This window comes from Petromyzon marinus, unplaced genomic scaffold, assembly GCF_048934315.1.
Source record: "Petromyzon marinus isolate PM22_M1 ecotype Great Lakes invasive population unplaced genomic scaffold, UKy_Petmar_22M1.pri1.0 PM_G_Scaffold_36, whole genome shotgun sequence".
Taxonomy (NCBI): Eukaryota; Metazoa; Chordata; class Hyperoartia; order Petromyzontiformes; family Petromyzontidae; genus Petromyzon; species Petromyzon marinus.
Genome location: NW_027422939.1, coordinates 752,261 through 780,000, shown reverse-complemented (window position 1 = coordinate 780,000; position 27,740 = coordinate 752,261). Strand labels below are relative to the sequence as shown.

At 52.5% G+C, this 27,740-nt stretch overlaps 1 pseudogene; it reads left to right on the top strand.

The window, feature by feature from the left end:
• LOC142915873 (ephrin type-A receptor 3-like) overlaps window positions 1-27,234 on the top strand; it is a 30,985-nt pseudogene extending 3,751 nt beyond the window's left edge.
• The last annotated feature ends 506 nt before the right edge of the window (window positions 27,235-27,740 follow it).

Here is a 27,740-nt window from a genome sequence, read left to right as displayed (position 1 = left end):
GACCCCCTTAATGGAGCATTTTCGCCGGTTGAAACATTTAGGCTGGCCTGCCTACGATCCATCCTGGGTTTAACCAGACTGGATTGTGTGAGGAGCTCACAAATCCTTGAAAGATCTGGGCAAGGTCCCATCGATGAGCTCCTCCGGCAGGCAAGGCTGGGTCATGTAGCCCGCATGCCCAGCCACCGCATGCCGAAACAGCTTTTGTTCGGCCGGATCGAGGGGGCTAAACGGGCGCGGCACGGGCTAGAGAGGAGATGGAGTGATGTGGTACGGGAGGACGTGGAGCTGAGTGGACTTGTCGATGACTGGTACCAGCGGTGTCAAAATTGGCCTCTGTGGAGGAGGCTCGTGAAGGACGCTACTGGGCAGTTGGAGGCAGTCGCCCTCCAACAACAACGGAGGGTGGAGGAGCGACGCTCACAACAACGAGCGGAGCGCCGGGTGGCTAAAGCACAGCAGGTTGGCACAGTAGGGGGCACAGGTGGTGCACCAGCCAGTCATTTCGGTCATCTCAGTCAGTCGACCCGTGGCACCTGGGTCTGCCCCGTGACCTGCCAGCGTGGCCTCAAGGTGCACATGGCCTGGCACAAGCGTCGTGGTGATGTCACCACCATTTAGTGGCGAATGGCAGTTGTTGTGTGTGTGTATGTAGCTGTTAGCGCGCTGCGCTACGAACCCGGCGACCCAAGTTCGATTCCCTCTCACGGCCAACACCGTCAGTGACGATTCTCTGAACCAGTCCTGGGCCTCCCCTAGGTCGACTCAAGCTCAAATGAGTAACCTGGTGCGGTGTGTAGTAAACATCGCCACTGGGGAGACAAAGGCGGCCGGGCGTGGTGCTGGCCACCCACGCCCTCATGTGCCACAGTGCCGGTAGCCTTGGTAGGTGCTGCTACTCGCGAGCAGCAGCAGCACTTGCCCCGGCAGTCCGTGACAGCCGTCGTGTACACGATGGTGGGGATTTTTTGCACGCGGCGTTTTATATTAAATATTTGCTGTTTTTTTTCCAGGATGTTTCTGTTACGCGTTGTCGCTTTAAGATGTTCTGTGTTCATATTTTGTTTGTTGCGGCTGCACCCGACTTGAGAGCCGCATGGCTCACAACGCTATCTCCATAGATATAAAAGGCAAAGTTGTGATTGTGCGTGTCTGTTCAAAATGTTTAGCGTACTTCCCGACATGCAACAAACTGGAAATTTGCCACGTGGGTGCTTTCCAGACTGTACACCATCCTAAAATTATAAAAATACACTTTTGCTTTTTCTTTAGGGGGGTAGCTCAATAATGCATCTATTTTTTTTGCACGTCAAGTGAGCTGTGACGTCAAATCTGTCACGTGACCCGTGCACGTGGAAGCGTAACGCGTTGTAGTATAGTGACCCGAGTTCGATTCCCGCTCACGGCCACCGCCGGTGACGATTATTTTTTTACCGGTCCTGGGCCTTCCCTAGGTCGACTCGGCATCAAACGAGTACCTGCTCTGCTGTGTGAACATCGCCACTGGGGGGACGTGGTGAATCCTCGTCCCGGGCGTAGCCGGGTAGTACAGCTCGTACCTAACAAACTTGAAACTTCGTCTCTCTCTGTGTGCGCGCGTGCGCGTGTCTCTCCCCCCACCCACCCACCCCGCTGCAGTGGACCTGCTCGACACGGAGACCGCGCAGGGCGACCTCGGCTGGGTCGCCTTCCCGCCCGATGGGGTGAGTCGAGCGTGGAGGCCACGAGACCTCCGTGGATGTTCGGGGGGGGAGGGGCGTCCATAGATGATGTCACGCACTTAGGGGGCGGGGTCAGACATTTGTGACGATGCGTGACGAGAGAGGGAGGTTTGAGAAATGTGACGTCACATCATCAAAATGCGCAACTTTAAATAAATACAGACAACGCTAAGTTGCCTCGGTGGGAGTAGTTATATTGGAGAAACCAAATGACATGTCTCGGACCGCATTCGTGAACACAAAGCAGACCTGAAACACAGTAGGACCAACACCTCGGCCGTGGCAGATCACTGTTATAATTCAGTAGGCTCACATGACATTGACTTCTCCAAGACAGAGGTTCTTTGCAAGCCATCTGGCTACCATGAGAGATTCGTTCATGAGTCTATTCACATATACAAACACAGAGACAATTTCAACCGAGAAGATGGATTCTGGCTTAGCAATCATTGGAAGGATTTGATAAACCATTTTGGGTCTTAATTGATTGTTCACGCTTACGGTGGCCTTCAGACCTCATCCATTATTTTTCGTCTCCCCCCTCCTCTTTTCCGAACATAGATGGACTCGTCCTTCTGAACTGCCAAATCGCTCTCCGTGGTGCTAACGTTAAAAAAACGCCACTTTTTTCTAAATTTCTTGCTGTGGTTTTCACACCTGATGATGATTATGTTAGGGTCGTCGGCCCCCGGGATCTCTCCTGCCTGCGACCCTGCCCGCGAAGTACCGACGCCCCCAGACTCTCCACTAGTGTGGGAGCTGCCGCCGCTGCACTCCTCACCGGGCGGGGAAGGGCCGCCGCGCTCCTGTTCCCCCCCCTGGGCTGTCGAGAGTGATGCCTTACCGGCAGGAAACCCAATCTTCCTCGCTCGCCTCATGGTCCTTGTCGTGTGCAGGTCCTCGAGGGTTGGTAGATTGCAGGCAATTACCTTCTCAGCAGTGTGGATGATACGCTGCAGTCTGCTCTTGTCCTTGGCAGTGGCAGCAGCGTACCAGACGGTTATGGAGGAGGTGAGGATGGATTCAATGATTGCTGTATAGAATTGCACCATCATTGTCTTTGGCAGGTTGAATTTCTTCAGCTGCCATAGAAAGTAAATCCTCTGTTGAGCTTTCTTGGTGAGGGAGCTGATGTTCAGTTCCCACTTGAGGTCCCAGGAGAGAATAGTGCCCAGGAAGCGGAAGGACTCTACACTTTTGACTGGGGAGTCTAACAGGGTGATGGGGGTGAGTGGGGCTGTATTCTTCCTGAAGTCCACAACCATCTCAACTGTCTTTAGAGCATTTAGCTCTAAGTTGTTCTGGCTACACCAGGTCACCAGGTTGTCAGCTTCCCACCTATAGTCAGACTCATCCCCACCAGAGATCAGCCCAATGAGGGTGGTGTCGTCCGCAAACTTCAAGAGTTTGACGGACAGATGATTGGAGGTGCAGCTGTTGGTATACAGAGAGAAGAGCAGTGGGGAAAGGACGCAGCCCTGAGGAGTTCTGGTGCTGATGGAGCTGGAGTCAGAGACTTGTGTTCCCAGCTTAACGCACTGCTTCCTGTCAGACAGGAAGTCTGTGATCCAGTAGGGCACATTCAGCTGGAAGAGCTTGTCCTGAAGCAGGGCAGGGATGATGGTGTTGAAGGCAGAGCTGAAGTCCACAAACAGGATCCTAGCGTAGGATGCTGGGGCGTCCAGATGCTGTAGGATGAAGTGGAGGGCCATGTTAACTGCGTCGTCCACAGACCTGTTGGCTCTGTAGGCAAACTGAAGGGGGTCCAGGAGAGGGTCTGTGATGGCTTTGAGGTGTGCCAGGACCAGGCGCTCAAAAGACTTCATTACCACAGATGTAAGGGCGACCGGTCTGTAATCATTTAGTCCTGTTGGCCTTAGCTTTTTGGGCACAGGGATGATGGTGGAGGACTTGAGACAGGCTGGTACATGGCATGTCTCCAGGGAGGTGTTAAAGAGGTAGGTGAACACCGGAGACAGCTGGTCAGCGCAGTGCCTGAGGGTGGCTGGAGAGACAGAGTCCGGCCCGGCTGCTTTGCGTGGATTCTGCCTCTTGAAAAGTCTATTAACGTCTCCCTCCTGAAAGGAGAGAGTCGTCTCTATAGTATGGGTGGGGGATGGGGCCTCTTGAGTGGGAAGGGGTAGTTCAGGACAGTCCAATTGTCTTTCAAATCTGCAGTAGAACTCGTTCAGGTCGTTGGCCAGGCGGGAGTCGTTAGTGGTGTGGGGAGCTCTGGGCTTGTAGTTGGTGATCTGCCTGAGCCCTCTCCAGACAGAAGCAGAGTCGTTAGTAGAGAACTGGTGTTTTAGTCTCTCTGAGTACAGTCGTTTAGCCTCTCTCACCGCTTTGCTAAACCTGTTCTTCGACTCCTTGAATCTGTCTCTATCTCCACTCCTAAACGCTTCCTCCTTCTCCAACCTCAACCTTCTGAGCTTTGCTGAGAACCAGGGCTTGTTGTTGTTAAAGTTCACCTTGTTACGTGTTGGGATACAGCAGTCCTCATAGAAGCTGATGTAGGACGTCACAGCCTCTGTGAGTTCATCCAGACTATTGGTAGCAGTCGTGAACATATCCCAGTCAGTACAGTCTAAGCACGCCCGCAAATCTTCCACAGCCTCACTGGTCCACTGTTTAGATGTCCTCACAGCAGGTTTACAGAGTTTTAGTTTCTGCCTGTATGCAGGAATCAGGTGGACCATGGCATGGTCAGAGTGTCCTAGTGCTGCTCGGGGGACGGCGTGGTAGGCTCTACTGACTGTAGTGTAGCAGTGATCCAGAGTGTTCCCTTCTCTGGTTGGGCATTTAATGAATTGTATGTATTTGGGGAGTTCGTGGCTGAGATTACCTTTGTTAAAGTCGCCAAGTACGATAACCAACGAATCTGGATTTGCTCGCTCCACACTCAGAATCTGATCGGCGAGCATGCGTTGGGCCTCTTTAACCTGAGGACATGGCGGCAAATAAACTCCGACCAAAATGAGCGACGCGAACTCGCGAGGCGAGTAAAATGGTTTACAGGTTATAAAAATTGATTCAAGGAGTGGAGAACAATGTTTCAGAATCACTGTGACATCTACACTCCCCCCCACACTCCCTCCCACACTCCACTCCCTCTCCCCTCACCACGACCGCAGTGGCAGCAGGCTACGAGTGGCCAACGCTCAAGGCCCAGGCTGTACCAGGCGCAGTGCCGCCCCGCCGTGCCCAGGCAGGACAAGTGGCTGCGCACCGCCTGGATCCCGCGCGGCGACGCTCGCCGCATCTTCCTCGAGTTCCGCTTCAGCTTACGGCGCCGGTGCCCCCGTCGCCTCCCGGCCGCCGCCGCCTCCGCCGCCGGCTGCGACGACGACACGTTGGACGTTTACTACCGGGAGTCGGACGACCCCGGCGACGTCGCCGCCGGGGTCTTCGCCGACGACGAGCGGCGGCTCTTCTCCAAGGTCGACGTCGTCGGCTCGGGCGGGTCGGAGGTCGAGGCGGCGGGCGACGTGGGGCCCCTCTCCCGGGGCGGCCTCCGTCTGGCGTTCCGCGACACGGGGGCCTGCGCGTGGCTGGCGTCCGTGCGCGTCTACCGCAGGCGCTGCCCGGCCCTCGCGGTCCACCTCGCCGAGTTCCCCGACGCTCCGGCCGCCGGCGACGGGCCGTGGGCGCTGTCGGAGGTGACGGGGGCGTGCGTGGGCCACGCGCTCCGGCCCGAGGGGAGCCGGAGCCGGCGATGTTCTGCAACGCCGACGGCGAGTGGGAGGGCCACCCCGGGAGCTGCGTCTGCCGTGCCGGGTACCAGCAGGCGGGGAACGCCTGCCAAGGTGACGCGTTGGGATTTGTTTTAGTAGATTCATCATCGCTTACCCTCGAGAGAGATGTGGAAAGACCCAGCGGACCTCCCACACACTCACTCGCCCACTCACCCACTCACTCACCCACTCACTCACCCACCCACCTACTCACTCACTCACCCACCCACCCACCCAACCACTTATCCTCCCACCCACTCACTCACCCACTGACTCACCCACTCACTCACTCAACCACTCACCCACCCACTCACTCACTCGCCCACCCACTCACTCACTCACCCACCCACCCACTCACTCACTCACCCATTCACCCAACCACTCACTCACCCACTCACTCACCCACTCACCCACTCACCCACCCACTCACCAACCCACATACCTACTCATCCACTCACTCACCCACTTTCTCACTCACCCAACCACTTACCCACCCACGCACTCTCTCACCCACCCCATCTCATCTCTCTCCCCATCTGCTCATCTCTCTCCCCATCTGCTCATCTCTCTCCCCATCTCTCGCTACTGACAGCACCAACAGTCTGTAAAGGTTCATAATAAAGGTGTTAAACTGAGTCTGTAAAGGCTACAGGTCGGGGGGCGGGACCTTTGTGCGTGCAGTGTGTGAGCAGGGCTCTTATAAGGAGACGGCCCAAGACAGCTCCTGCTCCCGGTGTCCGCCACACAGCACGGGCAGCGTCATCGGAGCGACGTCCTGCACCTGCCACGATGGATACTTCCGGCCCAGCGGCGAGCCCCAGTCTGTGGCCTGTGCAAGTTCGTTCACTATGCGCCATACACTACACTATACACTACTACACTATACACTACTACACTACACTATACAGTACTACACTACACTATACACTACACTACTACACTACACTATACACTACTACACTACACTATACACTACACTATACACTACCTACTACACTACACACTACACTATACACTACACTATACACTACACTATACACTACTACACTACACTATACACTACACTACTACACTACACTATACACTACACTATACACTACTACACTGCACTATACACTACTACACTATACTATACACTACTACACTACACTATACACTACTACACTACACTCTACACTACTACACTACACTATACACTACTACACTATACACTACTACACTACACTATACACTACCTACTACACTACACTACACACTACACTATACACTACACTATACACTACACTATACACTACTACACTACACTATACACTACACTACTACACTACACTATACACTACACTATACACTACTACACTGCACTATACACTACTACACTATACTATACACTACTACACTACACTATACACTACTACACTACACGCTACACTACTACACTACACTATACACTACTACACTATACACTACTACACTACACTATACACTACCTACTACACTACACTACACACTACACTATACACTACACTATACACTACACTATACACTACTACACTGTACACTACACTATACACTACTACACTATACACTATACTATACACTACACTATACACTACTATGCACTATACACTACTACACTATACACTACACTATACACTACCTACTACACTACACTATACACTACACTATAAACTACTACCCTACACTATACACTACACTACACTATACACTACTATACACTACACTATACACTACACTATACACTACCTACTACACTACACTATACACTACACTATACACTACACTATACACTACACTATACACTACTACTATACAGTACTACACTACACTATACACTACTGCGCTATACACTACACTATACACTACACTATACACTACCTACTACACTACACTATACACTACACTATACACTACTACTATACAGTACTACACTACACTATACACTACTGCGCTATACACTACACTATACACTACACTATACACTACCTACTACACTACTCTATAAACTCCGTTCCGCCCCCCCCCCCGGCCAGAGCCGCCGTCGGCCCCCAGGGACGTCGTCACCTCGCCACTCTCCGCCGCCGCCTCGGTGACGCTCCGGTGGAGCCCGCCGGCGAATCCCGGCGGGCGCTCCGACCTCGCCTACTCCGTCGTGTGCCGGCTCCACCCGCCCCCCCTGCGGGGGGGGGGTGGGGAGAGGGGCCAGGAGCCGGCGCCGCCGTGCGGCCCGGCCGTGAGGTTCCGGCCTCCGCTCCCGCTGACGAACGCCAAGGTGGAGGTGAGCGGCCTGCGTGAGAACGCCGCCTACACCCTGGAGGTGCACGCCACCAATGGCGTCTCCCGCCTGAGCGGCGTCCCCTCGGCGTTCGCGGCCGTCCACGTCGCCACGTCACGGGATCGTGAGTCGTCGTCCCCCCCCTCCTCCTCTCGCTCACGGCCATCGTCTTTCTTTTTTTGAAATCTCTTTTTCATCTTTAGATATTTAGTTGCTTTTGTCAAATATTTTTTTTCTATCTTTTTTTAAATGGTTTTTTAAAATATTTTTTTTAAAATACATTCTCCTTTTTTAAAAGCTATAACATGCACATAACATTATAATAATATTATTCTTAAATGCTATGCAAAAACATGATAATTATATTATGATTAAAGACAATGCCGCCTGCATTTGCAGCCAGCCAATCACCGCTCTGCATCTTAGTTGGCCGTCTGCATTTGCAGCCAGCCAATCACGGCTCTGCATCTTAATTATCCGCCTGCCTTTGCAGCCAGCCAATCACCGCTCTGCATCTTAGTTGTCCGCCTGCATTTGCAGCCAGCCAATCACCGCTCTGCATCTTAGTTGGCCGCCTGCATTTGCAGCCAGCCAATCACCGCTCTGCATCTAAATTGTCCGCCTGCATTTGCAGCCAGCCAATCACCGCTCTGCATCTAAATTGGCCGCCTGCATTTGCAGCCAGCCAATCACCGCTCTGCATCTTAGTTGTCCGCCTGCATTTGCAGCCAGCCAATCACCGCTCTGCATCTAAATTGGCCGCCTGCATTTGCAGCCAGCCAATCACCGCTCTGCATCTTAGTTGTCCGCCTGCATTTGCAGCCAGCCAATCACTGCTCTGCATCTAAATTGGCCGCCTGCATTTGCAGCCAGCCAATCACCGCTCTGCATCTAAATTGGCCGCCTGCATTTGCAGCCAGTCAATCACCGCTCTGCATCTTAGTTGTCCGCCTGCATTTGCAGCCAGCCAATCACCGCTCTGCATCTAAATTGGCCGCCTGCATTTGCAGCCAGCCAATCACCGCTCTGCATCTAAATTGGCCGCCTGCATTTGCAGCCAGCCAATCACCGCTCTGCATCTTAGTTGTCTGCCTGCATTTGCAGCCAGCCAATCACCGCTCTGCATCTTAGTTGTCCGCCTGCATTTGCAGCCAGCCAATCACTGCTCTGCATCTAAATTGGCCGCCTGCATTTGCAGCCAGCCAATCACCGCTCTGCATCTAAATTGTCCGCCTGCATTTGCAGCCAGTCAATCACCGCTCTGCATCTTAGTTGTCCGCCTGCATTTGCAGCCAGCCAATCACCACTCTGCATCTAAATTGTCCGCCTGCATTTGCAGCCAGCCAATCACCGCTCTGCATCTAAATTGGCCGCCTGCATTTGCAGCCAGCCAATCACCGCTCTGCATCTTAGTTGTCCGCCTGCATCTGCAGCCAGCCAATCACCGCTCTGCATCTAAATTGGCCGCCTGAATTTGCAGCCAGCCAATCACCGCTCTGCATATTAGTTGTCTGCCTGCATTTGCAGCCAGCCAATCACCGCTCTCCATCTAAATTGTCCTCCTGCATTTGCAGCCAGCCAATCACCGCTCTGCATCTAAATTGGCCGCCTGCATTTGCAGCCAGCCAATCACCGCTCTGCATCTTAGTTGTCCGCCTGCATTTGCAGCCAGCCAATCACCGCTCTGCATCTAAATTGTCCGCCTGCATTTGCAGCCAGCCAATCATCGCTCTTCATCTTAGTTGTCCGCCTGCATTTGCAGCCAGCCAATCACCGCTCTGCATCTAAATTGTCCGCCTGCATTTGCAGCCAGCCAATCACCGCTCTGCATCTTTTTTGGGCGTCTCTCGCTGCTCCTGTTCGCCCCGATGCGACCTCACACATCCGTGCACACCGCTTGCAAACCCCCCCAGCGCGCGCGTTACTCCATTACACATGTAACATTATAATTATATTATTCTTAATGCATATACCACTCTAATTATTATTCTTAAAGACAATGCATCATCTGTTATAATTATCATCATCATAGCCATGTTCGCATGTTCACCACAAAGCACCGCGTGTGTGGCTGTTGCAAGTTGAGTTGATTGCTCGCAAAGCGGCGTCCGTCTGCTTGGTGTTTGAACATCTCACCGCAACTCGTATTTCATTCAGCAGCAAGGGGAAACGCACACCGATTGTCACTCACCGCACCTCGAGACGTTGGCCAGGGGGGTAAACAAACGAGTTAGCGCGTGACCACGTGCTGTGATTGCCCGCAGCACCGTCACCCGTGGTGCGTGTCCACACGGAGATCGTCTCTGAAGACGCCGTCCTGTTGACCTGGGCCGAGCCGGAGCAGCCCAATGGCATCGTTATGGACTATGAAGTCAAATGCTTTGACGAGGTGCGTAGCGGCTCGCGATTATCCATTTTACTTGCGCGCGTGTGCGTGTGAATGTGCACGCGCGTGCGTGCTGAGCGGTGGTGCAGCGATACGCGCTACGCTGCGCTACGAACCCGGCGTCTCGAGTTCGATTCCCGCTCACGGCAACCGGCACCGGTGACGATAATCTGAACGAGTCCTGGGTCTCCCCTAGGTCGACTCAGCCTCAAATTGAGTACCCTGGTGCGGTGTGTAGTAAACATTGTTGTATATATAGGTGTTATGAAAACTGATGAAAATAATGAAAATTAAATGAAATTTGAGATTAGCATAATTTATCCGAAATTATGTTAATCAGTGTAATTATGTGCATAAATTATGCTGATTCGAGAGATAATCGTATTAATTTATGCGAGTGGGCGTGGTTATGATAATGCAGGTCGTTATGGATTATCAGGTCGAGCCTCGGTGACGAGGTTTGTGTTATGAATTGGAATAACGCAATTAATCGTATGCAGTGACGCAGGCGTTGTGAGCGTGAATGAGAGAGAGTCGATTCGACTCTGCTCTTTAATTCCGTATTATCGATAAGGATACGATTACTCTCGATTGAACATTATGAATTATGTGTGTTATGGATTATGTGTGGTGATAGTGTACTTATGATAGGTCCCCAGGATTCAGATCTCATACGCAGAACAATATTATGCAGGATTTCAGGAAGAATCACACACAAACGTTCTGCTTTTATCAATTTTATTTCTAGCTAACTTTAATTTTTGGATAATATGAAAACTCAATCTCGGGATTTGGAATTTCAACACAGCGTTAACATGATAACATCACGATTGCGTTGTTTCACCTCGATAGCGGCACCTGTGGTTAATTCCCGACGCGTAACGCAATCGATCGGTTGTTGAGAGAGAGATTAAAAATATGCGAACTATTCTATCAAACCTTAACTTTATAATATGCAAACTCGTATACTTGAATTGTTACACAATACGGCACTTGGTCTTTGATTCGTATCCAATCCTTAATACATTCTGATATGCGAAGTTATTATGCTTGAAATCGTCAGCACAGTACCACGTTGATGTTCGTTCATTGATTCATAACGATTATGAATTTAAAGCGTTCGACTGAAATACTTCTAATTACCTTATCAACAACACTCGATGGCCGCAATGCTTCGTTACTTGAATTGTCACACAACACAGCATTCGGTCATTGATCATGCGCGGCCCTTAATGCAATTATTGTCACGTTGTTAACAATAGGATGACTAATTATTATGCAACGCTACTCGTTGAAAGGGCACTCCAACCAGTATTATTCTTGGAGGCACAAATATGCGTTTGAATTCGTTATTTCATTCGTGGATACCAGCAAGATTATGTAGAAAGAAAATATTAACGAACGACTCAAGTATTTCTAATCGACTTCTCAACGCGACTCAATGGGTGGCGATGTTTCCTTTTTAGATCCTTATCTCGGGCCAATCTTTTAATTAATTGTGGCCAGATCCCTGACAGGGAACCGGTTGAGCACGCTCTTCACCCCCGCGAGCGGCGCTCCGTGGTGAGGTGCCAAGAATTAATCCTTGTTAATGGGTCAGTTGGTAATTTATGCGGTTAGAAGTACAGCCCCAGCACAATATTACAGAGGAAAATTATGAACACTCTTAAAAACGATGGATTATTCACTCGGTCGTTGCGATGTTTCCACAATCACGGATGGTTCAATGGCTTGAGGTTTTAGGCTTTGTTAATGACCCGTGTGTGTGTGTGTTGAATGGTATGAGTGGTGAAAGAGTAGGCCAATGTTCGGAATCGATTCTTTGCGTCAAGCAGACGTCTGGTTTGTCGTGTAGTGGGGGGCAGTGTATCATACGTATCAGTTGATTCTTCTTTCAGTAGTTGGTTCGGACTCGACGGACGTTGGTGAACGAGTAGATACGCTCTTTTGCTGCCCGTGTGCAGGGTGGGGTGGGGGCCACTACTAAGTCCCGTGTGTGGCAGATGGTCCCCGCGATAACGATCTGTTTGCCCTGGCGTGAAATTCCTCTCTCGCGCTCTTCGGGAGAGACAAAGGTGGTCGGGAGCACCTCTTTATACTTTCGACTTATATTTCTCAAATACCATTTGGTCCCATGTTCGCCAAGACTCGTGTTTGTAACTACGTCCTCCCGACACCTCTCGGTTTTACCGAGGTTCGAATTGTTATGATAGAATTATTAAAAAGAAAAATAATTATCATCCTGAGTTTAAGAGGTCCGTTTCTTGATTGTTGGAATCCATATCCCTTGGTTCTGTAAGGTTCTATAATGGAATGTCGTGTAAGGTTAACACGTTGTTATTATTAATATTATATTGCAATTTTCTTTAAAACTGTCTTTGCCTGGTTGCCGTGTGTGGGGTGGGGTGTGTCTCCTCATCAAACCCGGCTGGCTTTTCCAGATGGCCCCTTGTGATAAGGTGTAATTCCTGCTTCTCCGCGCTGTGAGAGGGACAAAGGTGGTCGGGGTTGCTTGGGATATTGTTTAAATTCTTTTGCAAGTTTACCCATTGTCTCATTCCTTCTCGATAACCTTTGATGTGACTCGGTATTCCTGCTCCAAGCTTTGTTTTAACAGTAAAAGTATTAAAGGTGAAAATCATTTGATAGCGAATTAATCATTGGATAATAATTCACTGATGTGTCTGGTGGCCTGTTCTTAATTGGAGTGAGCGTTAGGATCGCTAATTCTATATTATTCTTGTTGTTGCCTTTTTTTTTACTGGCAAATAAGGAAAAGAATATGTATACGATTTACCCTGTTGGCGTCTCCGTGTCTACTCTCTTGGTGTTCTGACCTCGGAGGGACCTTTCCTAAGGGCCCATCAAACCCTTGTTCACCTGGAGATTTTTGCCGATAGCTGTTACATCCTCCTCGCCTTGAGAGTTTTATTATTTCTTTATATATATATGGCCTGTTTATGACCGACATCTGGTTTTTCGTGTTTCTGGCTTACGGGTTTTATTCATTAAAAAATATAAATTGTTTGTCACGAAAGAAAGGAAAAAGAAATCTAGGTGTATGCATCCGTAAATATTCTTATGGATATTAATTGTGGAAAAAGGGCCGTATACAACAACATCACCACTGTGGATACAAAGGCGGCCGGGCGTGGTGCTGACCACCCACCCCCTCGTGTGCCTCCATAGGTGGCCGCTAACAGCACTCGCCCCGACAGTCTGCTGACACTATACGGGGGTTCTTTGTCTTTGCATTAGCAAGTGGAGGGCAGTAGAGTTAACACAACAATATGCTGTGAACCACGTGACCCAGGTTCAATGGGTCTCTGTGGGATGAGTCTGAACCCATCCCCCCCCCATCTGTACCCCCCCCATCTGTACCCCCCCCCCCCATCTGTACCCCCCCCCCCCCACCAGGATGACGACGACGAGAGAGAGGTAATGAGGCTGATCTCCAGCGTGCCGAGCATCACCGTGACGGGGCTCCGGCATGCCGCGGTTTACTCACTGCAGGTCCGCGCTCGCAACGCCGCCGGCTACGGAGACTACAGCCCCACACTCCACTTCCAGACGTCTCCCGCACGTGAGCAACAACACCACCATCCAATCACCACCACCACCACCCAATCACCACCACCACCCAATCACCACCACCACCCAATCACCACCACCACCACCCAATCACCACCACCACCCAATCATCACCACCACCCAATCCAGCCACCACCCACCACCACCAGCCACCACCACCCAATCACCACCAACCAGCATCAACCCTACCCAACCACTACCCAACCACTACCCACCCACCACCAACCAGCACCAACCCCACCACCACCAACCACCACCAACCCCACCACCACCAACCCCCAACCACCACCCCACCACCACCAACCAGCACCACCACCACCCACCACCAATCACCACCCACCCACCACCAACCACTACCAACCCCACCACCACCAACCACCACCCCAGCACCATCCCCACCCAACCACTACGCCGCCACCACCACCACCCCACCACCACCACTCACCAGCACCACTCACCAGCACCATCCCCATCATCTCAGCACCATCCCCACCCAACCACTACGCCACCACCACCACCCATCCACCACCACTCACCAGCACCATCCCCACCCAACCACTACGCCACAAGGACCACCACCACCACCACCCACCACCACCACCACCACTCACCAGCACCATCCCCACCCAACCACTACGCCACCACCAACCCCACTACCAACCTACCACGACCCCACCAACAGCACCACCACCCCACCCCTCCTGTCTGTTGTAGTTGTTGTGGTTGTTGTTGTAGGTGTTGTCCTGTTGTTTGTTGTTGTGTTGGTGGTTATTGTGGTGTTGTTGTAGTTGTTGTGTTTGTTGTTGTGGTTGTTGTGGTTGTTGTGGTTGTTGTAGTAAGTGAAGGATGTGTTTGTAACTCTTTCCCTCCCCCTCCCCCAGCACAAGCGACTCAGGAAGTGACCCTCTGGGCCTCCTTGCTGTCCGCTGGCCTCGTGGGGCTGATGCTGCTCATCGCTGCTGCCTGCATCATCGTCAAGAAGAGGTGGGGGGGGGTCACACTGGGGGGGGGGTCACACTGGGGGGGGTCACACTGGGGGGTCACACTGAGGGGTCACACTGGGGGGGGGGTCCCACGGGCGTTCTGAGTGTTCCCACGTGATCTGGCTGCACCACCAAGAGGCAATCTCCCTGAACGTTGGGTAAGAGGCGGCACCCTCCAGAGCGAACTCGCTTCTTCAGCACTGCCGCCGCCGCCGCCTTGATGGCTGCGTGCATCGCGTTGCGTTTGAAGGAGGAGGAGCAGGAGGAGGAGTGGTCACTGGCAAGCAGCAGAGTCGGAGCCTCGCGAAGAGAGACGACCTCGCTTCTACAGCGTGCGGGGTAAACGCTGCTCCACCTCGCGCGCACAGACACACACACCACCTCTAAAACACACACACACACATCTCATACACACACACATCTCTCATACACACACACCACTCACACACACACCTCTCACACACACACCTCATACACACACACCACTCATACACACACATACACACACCACTCATACACACACACACACCACTCATACACACACACCTCTAATACACACACACCTCTCATACACACACACACACCTCTAATACACACACACACACACACACCACCTCTCACACACACACACCACTCCTCATACACACACACACCACCTCTCATACACACACACACACCTCATACACACCACTCCTCATACACACACACACCACTCATACACACACACACCACTTCTCATACACACACACCTCTCACACACACACACACCACCACTCATACACACACACACCACTCCTCATACACACACACACACCTCACACACACACACCACTCATACACCCACACACACACCACTCCTCATACACACGCACACACCACTCACACACACACACCACCCCTCATACACACACACCACCCCTCATACACACACACACACCACCCCTCATACACACACACCTCTCACACACATACACACACACCACCCCTGACACACCACCCCTCACACACCACCCCTCATACACTCACAACAACAACCGCCATTCGCCACTAAGTGGCGGTGACGTCACCACGACGCTTGTGCCAGGCTATGTGCACCCTGAGGCCACGCGAAGTGTCGAACGCCCACTGGCAGGAGGTCACGGGGCAGACCCAGCAGGTGCCACAGGTCGACTGACTGAGATGACTGGCTGATGCACCACCTGTGCCCCCTACTGTGCCAACCCGCTGTGCTTTAGCCACCCGGCGCTCCGCTCGTTGTTGTGAGCATCGCTCCTCCACCCTCCGATGTTGGTGGTGGTAGTGGTACGCCACTCAAGACATTGATGCATGCACAAGTCGCTCTCCGCTCCTCCACTATTGAGAGACAGTGTTCTTCCTCCTCCCACGAAGAGGTGGCAAAAACCCCACCTGCCACCAGCACACCAACCACAATCACCGTTACCGCCATTGCCATCTTCACCCTCGAGCAACGGGGACGGAGCGAAGCGCGTGACAACGAGCGTGCGACTGGGAATCATGTCGCAGCTGGAGAGGGCGGTGTGACCTGGCCTTGACCAGGTCACTAAAGCAGAGATGTAGGTCTTGCTGGAATTCCCTACACATCTGCTGTAGCAGACGGACAGAAAATATCGCATCTGAGCAGGACCGCCCTTTCCTGAAACCGCATTTGGGCTCCGCAAGCCTCTCCTCAGCGTGCCTGGCAAGGCGATGTTGAATAATCCTTGCCAGGACCTTTCCCGGCACACTGAGGAGTGAGATGCCCCTGTAGTTGTTACAGTCTGTGCGGTCCCCCTTCTTAAAGAGGGGGACCACCAGGGCATCCTTCCAATCCTGTGGAACCTGTCCAGTGGTCCAGACTGTTGTTATGATGTCATATAGGGCAGTCTGTGCACAAATGCCACCCTCCCTCAGCATTTCACTTGGGAGATCATCTCTGCCCGGTGCCTTTCCTGGTCTCAGACTCCGGATCGCCTTCAGTGCTTCCTCAACAGATGGCACCTCAGCCAGCCACTCACAGGGGGTGACTTCTTCCAATATTTGAGGCACCGCAGCCTCAGCAGGGTCATCCCCACTTTGTGCCATGATGTTTTCCTGGCTGAGAGATTTTCCCTCCTCCAGGACCTCACAGAAATGCTCAGCAAATCTGCAAACCGGTTCCTGGGGGTCGGAGATTGGATCACCGTTTTTTCCCCTAATGTTGGTAATAGGTGTGGCGCTGCAGGTTGCTTTTTTGATGGAGTTAAATAGAGATTTGTGATCACGGGCCACTGAGGCAGACTCCATCTCCTCAGCAACCCACGACCACCACCCATCCTTGCAGCGCCTCACGGCTCTCCGAACCTCCGAGCGAAGGCTGCGGTAAGCCTCCTCATTCTCTGATGTGGGATTCTGTAGCCGATGACAGTGGGCCTGTCGCTTTTTCTAAACTATCCTGATCACCTCCTCTTTCAGCCAGGGTCTCTGGGGAGGTCTGGACTGCGTAACCAAAGCAGCCAATGCAGCTGCATGAGTCACAGTCCTAAACCTCGCCCATTTACCCTCGACATCAGGAGGAGTGGGGGACGATGCCAACCCCAGCCGCAAGCGATGATGAAATTCTCGCTTGCAACTTTCATCAGATAACTGAGACTAGGCCACTTTAGGTTGGAATGGGGTCCTGGGTGTACACCCACCACCGGAGTGGAAGAATGGCAGGCGCATCTCACAGATGACTAGTCGATGGTCAGAGGGCAGATCAGCTCCACGGTAGGTCCTGGTGTCAAAGACATGGGCTCGCATCCGCTGATTCGTCACTATGTAGTCCAGCAGATGTTCTTGCTTGGACCCGGCATGCATCCATGATGTTGTGTGGATGCGCCAATGCCGGAACAGCGTGTTGGTAATTACAAGCCCATGGGCTGAACAAAAATCAAGCAGCCTCCTACCGTTGTTATTGAGCTGATCTGGCCCATGCCCTCCAATCACTCCAGACCAGGTGCCAGCATCATGACCAACTCGGGCATTGAAGTCACCAAACAAGATGACTCTATCCCGAGGGGCCACTTTAGCCAGCACCTGTGACAGGTCATAGAAGGCATCTGACTCATCGGCTTTGCCTGCATCCCTCCACAGATGTTCGTCTTCAGTGGGGGCATAAGTAACCACGACCACCACTCCTCGTCTCCGGTTGATGGGAAGGCGAGCCCAAAGTAGCCTGGGGCTTACAGCTTCCCACACCTCATCACCACGCTCCCATGCCCCCTTCATTCTTGTGTTCAAAAGAAGAGCCACACCCTGTTGTTTGGCAGTCTGCTGCCTCGAGTAGAGGACTGTCCACCCCTCATTGTGGCAGGAGCCAGAACCGGTCCACCGGACCTCCTGAATGCCACAGAGATCCAGGCGGTACCGGTCCAGCTCCCGACAGAGGAGTGGCAGCCTCTCCTCCGCAGTGAGCGTTCGAACATTCCACGTGGCCACACGAAGTGGCTTTTCGTTGTTTCTGGAGGAGACCCGAGGGTAGAGATTCAATCTCCTGGCTCTGCCAATTGGGGTTTGGCCAGGAGACGTCATAGACGCCTGTCCCCCCGGGGCCTCCGGCACAAGCTTATTAGTTAAATTTTTTATTAGTAGTTTCGTGGTAAAAATGTTGAAGGTGGAGGGGTTACCGGCCCCTCGTACCCGTCCAGAGCCCCCGTTTAGCCACTGTGGTGGTCACAGACGCCATGAGAGGAGGGGCCAATCGGAATTGGCCCTCCCCCCACAGCACTGTCCACGACAGAGTTTCCCGTCCGGCACCGCGAGGAGGTAGGGGGTTGTTTTGCCGGACACTCACACACACACCACCCCACACACACCACCCCTCACACACCACCCCTCATACACTCACACACACACACACACCCTGTGCACGGTTGATTTCGCCGTTGCCACCCACAGTGAAGATGCCGGGCTTCAGGCTGTACATTGACCCACACGACTACGACGAGCCCAGCGATGCTCTCCGCGAGTTCACGACGGAAATCGACGCCTCGCGAATCAAACTTGGACGCGTCATCGGAGCAGGTGAACGGGGGGGGGGGGGGGGGGGGACGGGGGCGGGCACGTCTGTACCGTGGTACCCGTTAACTAAAACTTACTCACAGGGCGCCCACTTCAAATGTTGACACTGCTGAGAATTTGCAACGCCGCCGCAAGAAATGTTTGTGCCTCCGGGGCTCTGGAGACCGCCTGGAGAAGGTTCCAGGCGCACGGTGACAACGACGGCGAACGAGTGGGAGAAACTCTTTGACTTTTGGAAGCTATTAACGTTACATTTGTTATCATGTTTAACACGTAGGCTTTCGCGAACCCAGATCATCCATACGTGACAAGCCTTACTAGTTGGCTGGGTCGGGTGGTGGCGAGTTTAACCATACATTTATAAATTTACGTGCACTAACCAGAGAAAAAAAATCTCCATTATGGATTTGTTATCATGTTACAGCGTAGTATTATTATTATCCGTTCTCTTTCCATGAAAAACCAATAGTCCAATATAAGTGTTAACATTTTCTTTGGTTCTTTCGGTAAAGTCACGTAGAATGAGAATAAAATAATAAATTGATAAAATAAAATAACACAATAATATTCTCACGACGTTTCGGCCACAACACAAGCGGCCTTCATCAGGTGAAGGGGACGAGACTGTCTGGACAGCGCTGTCCTCCAGACAGTCTTGTCCCCTTCACCTGATGAAGGCCGCTTGCGTTGTGGCCGAAACGTCGTGAGAGTTTTACCGCGTTATTTTATTTGAGCAATTTATTATTTTAGTCTCATTCTACGTGGTGGTGACTTTAGCGAAAGAACCAAAGAAGATGAATCCTCGCAGTCACGAAAGCTTCAAATCGAAAAGTGTTAACATTGTTTTGCAGCACCCCGTCGTTTGCCGTGGGTTCACACTCCCCAACGCATGCACCACACAGCGACCGGCCAGTGCACAACCAGCAAGCAATCGGCACGTTTTATTCACGTGACGAACCTTACTTAGCAGCTGGACGGGGGTGGGGGGGGTCCTCACACCTGCTCTACGTGCTACCCACTGTCATCGACCCCTCGGCCCGCAGGAGAGTTTGGGAAGGTGCACGTCGGATACCTGAAGCGCCAGGGCAGCAGCGGAGGGGCGGCGACAGTGCGCGTGGCCATCAAGACGCTGAAGGGCGGATCCAGCAAACAGCAGCAGCAGGACTTCCTGTGTGAGGCGAGCATCATGGGCCAGTTCGAGCATGACAACATCGTCCGCCTGGAGGGCGTCGTCACCAAGAGTGAGCTTCGAGAACGTCCAATCGATGCCACACGCATTTTAAACAAACTAAAAACTGGCAATTAATCTTTGTTTGTTTTTTCCGGTAAAGTCACATATAAATAAGAAGTAATAAAATAACATAATAGCGTACGACGTTTCGGTTGCAACGCAAGCAGCCATCATCAGGTACAGAAGAACTAAATTTAAGAGAGAGGGGAAATACATAACCCCAGATGTATACAACCGAAACGTCGGACGCTACTACGTTATTTTATTATTTCTTATTTATACGTGACTTTACCGAAAAAAACAAAGATTAATTCCTGCAGTCACAAAAGCTTTGAACCAAGTTTAAAACTGGCAAGTCTGTTATGTAGCTGGCTGTCCAGCTGATTATGCCCGTTGTTGTAATCACTGGTGATTGTACTCAGATTGGAAATGTTGTGGATTTGCTCTCCAACACACCGGTGTGGTGTACTTCTATACTACACTATACACACTGCACATTACACTATACACAACACTATACACGACTATACACTGCACTCCTCTATACTACATTATACACTACTATACACTACATGCCACTGGTTCTTTATGTTCTAAAGATGTAGATGCCACTGGTTCCTCGCGTGCTGCAGATGTAGATGCCACTGGTTCTTCACGTTCTGCAGATGTAGATACCACTGGTTCTTCACGTTCTGCAGATGTAGATGCCACTGGTTCTTCACGTTCTGTAGATGTAGATGCCACTGGTTCTTCATATTCTGCAGCTGTAGATGCCACTGGTTCTTCACATTCTGCAGATGTAGATGCACTGGTTCTTCACATTCTGCAGATGTAGATGCCACTGGTTCTTCACGTTCTGCAGATGTAGATGCCACTGGTTCTTCACGTTCTGCAGATGTAGATGCCACTGGTTCACGTTCTGCAGATGTAGATGCCACTGGTTCTTCACGTTCTGCAGATGTAGATGCCACTGGTTCTTCACGTTCTGCAGATGTAGATGCCACTGGTTCTTCACGTTCTGCAGATGCAGATGCCACCACCATCTATTGCGCAGAGGTTGAACCTCTGACTCTCGGTTCAGAACGGGCAACCGGACGTACGAACAGGTTTGTTTGTACCTCTGAGAGTTCGTAAGAGGAACATTCGTAAGTAGAGGAGTCCCTGTGTATGAACCCACAGCGACGCATCTTGGCAGAGATACAAGGTGTGTATGTGACCAAGTGATGATGTTACGGTATAAGTCGTGAATGCTGTGCGTGGATTGCTAACGTTTGGTTTTCTTGTCCTCTCGACGAAGGTAAACCTGTCATGATCATCACCGAATTCATGGAAAACCATTCCTTGGATTTATTCCTCAGGGTAAGAAGTGGCAATGCCAAATGATGCGATCATCGGTGTGTTGCAGTCTCACACTCCTCAGCGGTTGTGTGTGTAACTGTCCATAAATGGAGAGCACACGGTGGCGTTGTTGTGTGTGTGTGTGCCGTAGATCCTACTAACCGGGGCTCCGCTTGTGGTGACAACTGCACGCGTCTGCGTCAAACTTCTTTGTACCTTACGTGCCAACTGGCGCGGGGGGGGGGACAAACTAAACACAACAAGCGAGAGTTCTAAACAAATTAGTTTAGACAACGATGACTTAAACGCACATAGCAGCTCCCGGAAGAGCATTCCAGACGGCCGCACAACAAGCAGCACAACGTCACCCAGGCGGCTCATCGCCTCCTCTTCTCCCTCCCTTCCTCTTCCTTCTCCCCCCTCTCCTCCCCCCTCTCCCCCCTCTCCTCCCCTCCTCCCTCCCTCTCTCCCCCCTCTGGCCGGGCACGGTGTAGATGAAGAAGGGGCACCTCGTGGTGACCCAGCTGCTCGGGATGCTGCGTGACGTCGCATCGGGCATGGAGTACCTGTCCCGCAGGGGCTATGTGCACCGCGACCTGGCCGCCCGCAACGTGCTCGTGAGTGGCGAGCTGACGTGCAAGGTGTCCGACTTTGGCCTCTCGCGGACGCTTCTACTGGACGCCGACCCCGAGGGAGCGTACACCTCCCGGGTAAGGCGGGGCAGGAAAAAAGAAGCGCCGGCGTCGTCGACGGCCGACGTTCGGCCGACGTTTGGCCGACATTCGGCCGGAGTCGAGGAGAAGGCAAAGCCGCGCCGGCCCGGCGTGTGTCGGCGCGGCGTTACCGCTCCCTAAGGGGCTTCCGTTTTTCGCCGAAAGTACTTGCCGCCGCCGTGCGTCGAGCGAAATGCATTAACCTCACACACACACACACGCACACACGCACACACACACACACGCACACACACACACGCACACACACACACACGCACACACACACGCACACACACACGCACACGCACACACACACACACGCACACACACGCACACACGCACACACACATACACACGCACACACACACACACGCACACATGCACACACGCGCGGTGAAAGTGCGAACGTGCAGCGTACGGTGCCGTTGTCTTTGGGATTCACGGGTCCACACCGGAGACGGTGTGGACCCGTGAATCTCGACGCTCGGCGCGTCGAGGCGGCGCGAACTCGCGACGCCGGCTTTGACCCGGCAAACCCTTCGCCGCGTGCCGACGACGTCGGGCCGCGAGAGCCCCGCGTGCCGGACCCGAGGGCGAGGTCCCGTTGTGAATGTTCCCCACCAGGGGGGGAAGATCCCGATCCGCTGGACCGCCCCGGAGGCCATCGCACAGCTCAGGTTCACGTCGGCGAGCGACGTGTGGAGCTACGGCATCGTCGTGTGGGAGGTGACGTCGTACGGCGAACGGCCGTACTGGGACATGAGCAACCGGGACGTGAGTTCAGCACCGGCACCCCTGTGTGTGTGTCTGTGGTCTCTGTGTGTGTGTCTGTGGTCTCTGTGTGCGGCTGTGGGTCTCTGTGTGAGTAGTCTATGGGTCTCTGTGTGTAGTCTATGGGTCTCTGTGTGAGTACTCTATGGGTCTCTGTGTGTAGTCTATGGGTCTCTGTGTGAGTAGTCTGTGGTCTCTGTGTGCGGCTGTGGGTCTCTGTGTGAGTAGTCTATGGGTCTCTGTGTGAGTAGTCTATGGGTCTCTGTGTGTGTGTCTGCGGTCTCTGTGTGAGTAGTCTGTGGTCTCTGTGTGCGGCTGTGGGTCTCTGTGTGATTAGTCTATGGGTTTCTGTGTGAGTAGTCTATGGGTCTCTGTGTGGTGAGTCTATGGGTCTCTGTGCGAGTAGTCCATGGGTCTCTATGCGAGTAGTCTGTGGGTCTCTGTGTGAGTAGTTTATGGGTCTCTGTGTGAGTAGTCTATGGGTCTCTGTGTGAGTAGTCTATGGGTCTCTGTGTGAGTAGTCTATGGGTCTCTGTGTGAGTAGTCTATGGGTCTCTGTGTGAGTAGTTTATGGGTCTCTGTGTGAGTAGTCTATGGGTCTTTGTGTGAGTACTCTATGGGTCTCTGTGTGAGTAGTCTATGGGTCTCTGTGTGAGCAGTCTATGGGTCTCTGTGTGAGTAGTCTATGGGTCTCTGTGCGAGTAGTTTATGGGTCTCTGTGAGTAGTCTATGGGTCTCTGTGAGTACTCTATGGGTCTCTGTGTGAGTAGTCTATGGGTCTCTGTGTGAGTAGTCTATGGGTCTCTGCGTGAGTACTCTATGGGTCTCTGTGTGTAGTCTCTGGGTCTCTGCGTGAGTACTCTATGGGTCTCTGTGTGTAGTCTATGGGTCTCTGTGTGAGCAGTCTATGGGTCTCTCTGTGAGTAGTCTATGGGTCTCTGTGTGAGTCGTCTATGGGTCTCTGTGTGAGTAGTCTATGGGTCTCTGTGTGAGTAGTCTATGGGTCTCTGTGTGAGTAGTACTCTATGGGTCTCTGTGTGAGTAGTACTCTATGGGTCTCTGTCAGTAGTCTATGGGTCTCTGTGTGGGTAGTCTATGGGTCTCTGTGTGAGTAGTACTCTATGGGTCTCTGTGTGAGTAGTACTCTATGGGTCTCTGTGTGAGTAGTACTCTATGGGTCTCTCTGTGAGTAGTCTATGGGTCTCTGTGTGAGTAGTACTCTATGGGTCTCTGTGTGAGTAGTACTCTATGGGTCTCTGTGCGAGTAGTCTATGGGTCTCTGTGAGTAGTCTATGGGTCTCTGTGTGAGTAGTACTCTATGGGTCTCTGTGTGAGTAGTACTCTATGGGTCTCTGTGTGAGTAGTACTCTATGGGTCTCTGTGTGAGTAGTCTATGGGTCTCTGTGTGAGTAGTACTCTATGGGTCTCTGTCAGTAGTCTATGGGTCTCTGTGTGGGTAGTCTATGGGTCTCTGTGTGAGTACTCTATGGGTCTCTGTGTGAGTAGTCTATGGGTCTCTGTGTGAGTACTCTATGGGTCTCTGTGTGAGTAGTACTCTATGGGTCTCTGTGTGAGTAGTACTCTATGGGTCTCTGTGTGAGTACTCTATGGGTCTCTGTGTGAGTACTCTATGGGTCTCTGTGTGAGTAGTACTCTATTGGTCTCTGTGTGAGTAGTACTCTATGGGTCTCTGTGTGAGTAGTACTGTATGGGTCTCTGTGTGAGTAGTCTATGGGTCTCGTACCCCCCAGGTGATGGAGGCAGTAGAGGGCGGCTGGCGTCTGCCGTGCCCCATGGACTGCCCCATGCTTCTCCGCCGCCTCATGCTGAGCTGCTGGCAGCAGGAGAGCTCCTGGCGGCCCTCGTTCAGCCGCCTCGTTACCGCCGTCACTGACGCGCTGCACGACACGGCCAGGTGCGTTTGTGTGTGTGCGTCTGTGTGTGTGTGAGTTTGTCTGTGTGTGCGTGTGTCTGTGTGTGTGTGTGGGGAGCAAGAAAACAACCCCCTACCTCTTCGTGGTGCCGGACTGCAACGCTGTCGTGGGCGGTGCCGTGGGAGGAGGGACAATTTAAATTGGCCTTTCCCTTCATGGTGTTTGTGACCACCACAGCGACCAAATGGGGGATCTGGACGGGTGCGAGGGGTTGGTAACCCCTCCACCTTCAATTAATTACGACTAAATCATGAATGAAATTTTTAATTAATAAGCTTGTGCCGGAGGACAGGCATCTATGACATCTCCTGGCCAAAACCCCATTTGGCGGAGCCGGGAGACTGAATCCTCACCATCGGAGCTCCTCCAGAAACAACAACAAAAAACCACTACGCGTGGCCACGTGGAATGTTCGAACGCTCACTGCGGAGGAGAGGCTGCCACTCCTCTGTCGGGAGCTGGACCGGAACCGCCTGGATCTCTGCGATATTCAGCAGGTCCGGTAGACCGGCTCTGGCTCCTGCCACCATGAGGGGTGGATAGTCCTCTACTCGGGGCAGGAGACTGCTAAACAACAGAGAGCGAGTGGCTCTTCTATCTAAACAAAAGAATGAAAGGGGCGTGGAAGCGTGGCGGTGAGGTGGGGGAAGCTGTAAGCCCCAGGCTACTTTGGGCTCGCCTTCCCATCAACCGGAGGCAAGGAGTGGTGGTCGTGGTTAGTTATGCCCCCACCGAAGACGAACATCCGTGGAGGGATGCAGGCAAGGCCGATGAGTCAGGTGAGCACCTGTCAAAGGTGCTCACCTGAGTTGGTCATGATGCTGTCACCTGGTCTGGAGTGATTGGAAGGCATGAGCCAGATCAGCTCAATAACAGCGGCAGGAGGCTGCTAAATTTTTGTGCAGCCCATGGGCTTGTCATTACCAACACGCTGTTCCGGCATCGGCGCATCCACGCACCATCATGGATGCAAGCAAGAACATCTGCTGAACTACATAGTGACAGAAGAGCATGTTCTGTCAGTCGACCCGTGGCACCTGCTGGGTCTGTCCCGTGACCTCCTGCCAGCGGGCGTTAGACACTCCACGTGGCCTCAAGGTGTGCATGGCCTGGCACAAGCGTCGTGGTGACGTCACCGCCACTTAGTGGCGAATGGCGGTTGTTGTTATGTATGTGTGTATGTGTGTGTATGTGTGTGTGTATGTGTGTATGTATGTTTGTATATGTGTGTATGTGTGTGTATGTTTGTATGTATGTTTGTATGTGTGTGTGTATGTGTGTGTGTATGTGTGTGTATGTATGTGTGTGTATGTGTGTATGTATGTATGTGTGTATGTATGTATGTGTGTACGTATGTGTGTACATGTGTATGTATGTGTGTGTGTGCATGTGTGTATGTGTGAGCGATAGTGTAGCGATAGTGTATGTGTGTGTGTATATGTGTGTGTATGTGTGTGTGTATGTGTGTATGTGTGTGTGTGCGTGTGGGGAGCGGTGGTATAGTGGTCAGCACGCCGCCCTACGAACCCGGCGACACCGGATTTGATTCCCGCTCACGGCCAACACCAATGACGATTATCTGAACCGGTCCTGGGCCTCCACTAGGTCGACTCGGCCTCAAACGAGTACCCGGTGCGTTGTGTAGTAAACATCGCTAGCACTGGGGCGACGTGATGATGACGCGCACCGCTTCCCGGTAAAACAAAAACAGGAAACGAGAGCGGGCGGCACAAACGTCGCGACCACTTTGGCCTTCTCACGGTCCCAATGAGGGTCTGCCCGGTGGTCGGTGTTCCACCCTCGTCACCTTCCACTCCCTTCTCTCCCCCTGCCCAGCTTGTCGTCTCCGGCGGCGGTGGCCTCCATTCACGGCGACGCCTTCTCACCGCCAACGCCAACGCCGATTCCGCCGCCGTCTCCTCCCACTCGGTTGTAGTCGTGTTCGCTGGCGCGTCCTCCACTCGGGGTCTCAGCGTTTGCCTCTCGTGTCCCGTTGGGTTTTTCTCACGGCGCTCCCCCGTCGGTTTTAACACTTTCTATTGTTTTTCCCCCGCTCGCGACGACCTGCGTCTTCCCCGTGCTCGTTTGTTGTTCGCGTGCCTCCTCTTTGATCCCTTAACTTGTGTAATGACAGGGTGACACCTGCCGGCCTGTAGGGGTAATTGACGGTCGTGGCTGCATCACATCGTCTCTTCGTGTTCTTTACTAACCACACAGACTATAGTGGAAGCAGGGCCGACGACTTACACAATCCCTGGTCAGCTCCTCTCTCCGCTGCTGGATGACGCCGTTACTGCTGCTGCTGCTGCGTGCGGCCGTGATTCGACTGCTGCTGCTGCCACGTCTCCAGGCGTTTGAGTTGTGCGCTGAGTTGAGGCTCTTTATGTAATCACTACCTGGGGGCTGCTGCGTTGGTTCATCCACTAAGGGGGAGTTGGGACATCGCCCCACAAAGCAGCTCGAGATGACAAATTACTTTTCTAATAAAAAAATTAACTTTTCCCGCAAATTGTTTTGTCGTGTTTCAAAAAAAAAGTCGTATTGTCTATAAGCGCCCGCCGCCGGTAGATGAGACAGTTTTATCACTTTCATGGGAAGCCCCGCCTAGTGGCAATGTCACGGAGCGACGTCGCAATGGCAACCTGTGGCGGAACGAACGAGCGAGGAGCCAAAGTGGAATGGCAGAAGCTCACGCGGCAGGAGGTCGCAAGACAATTCGGATTGTGGTGGGGAGGTCAACTGACTGGGTGGGTGGGGGGGCGACTGGCAGAGCTGCCCACCATGCCAACTCCACCAGCAGGGAGAGCCGCCACCTCACGCCCGTGGTGCCTTTCAAATTGCGGTTGAAACTTGAACTTTTGAACTTGCGGTTGAAACTTGAACTTTTGAACTTGCGGTTGAAACTTGAACTTTTGAACTTGCGGTTGAAACTTGAACTTTTGGACTTGCGGTTGAAACTTGAACTTTTGGACTTGTGGTTGAAACTTGAAATTTGAACTTGCGGTTG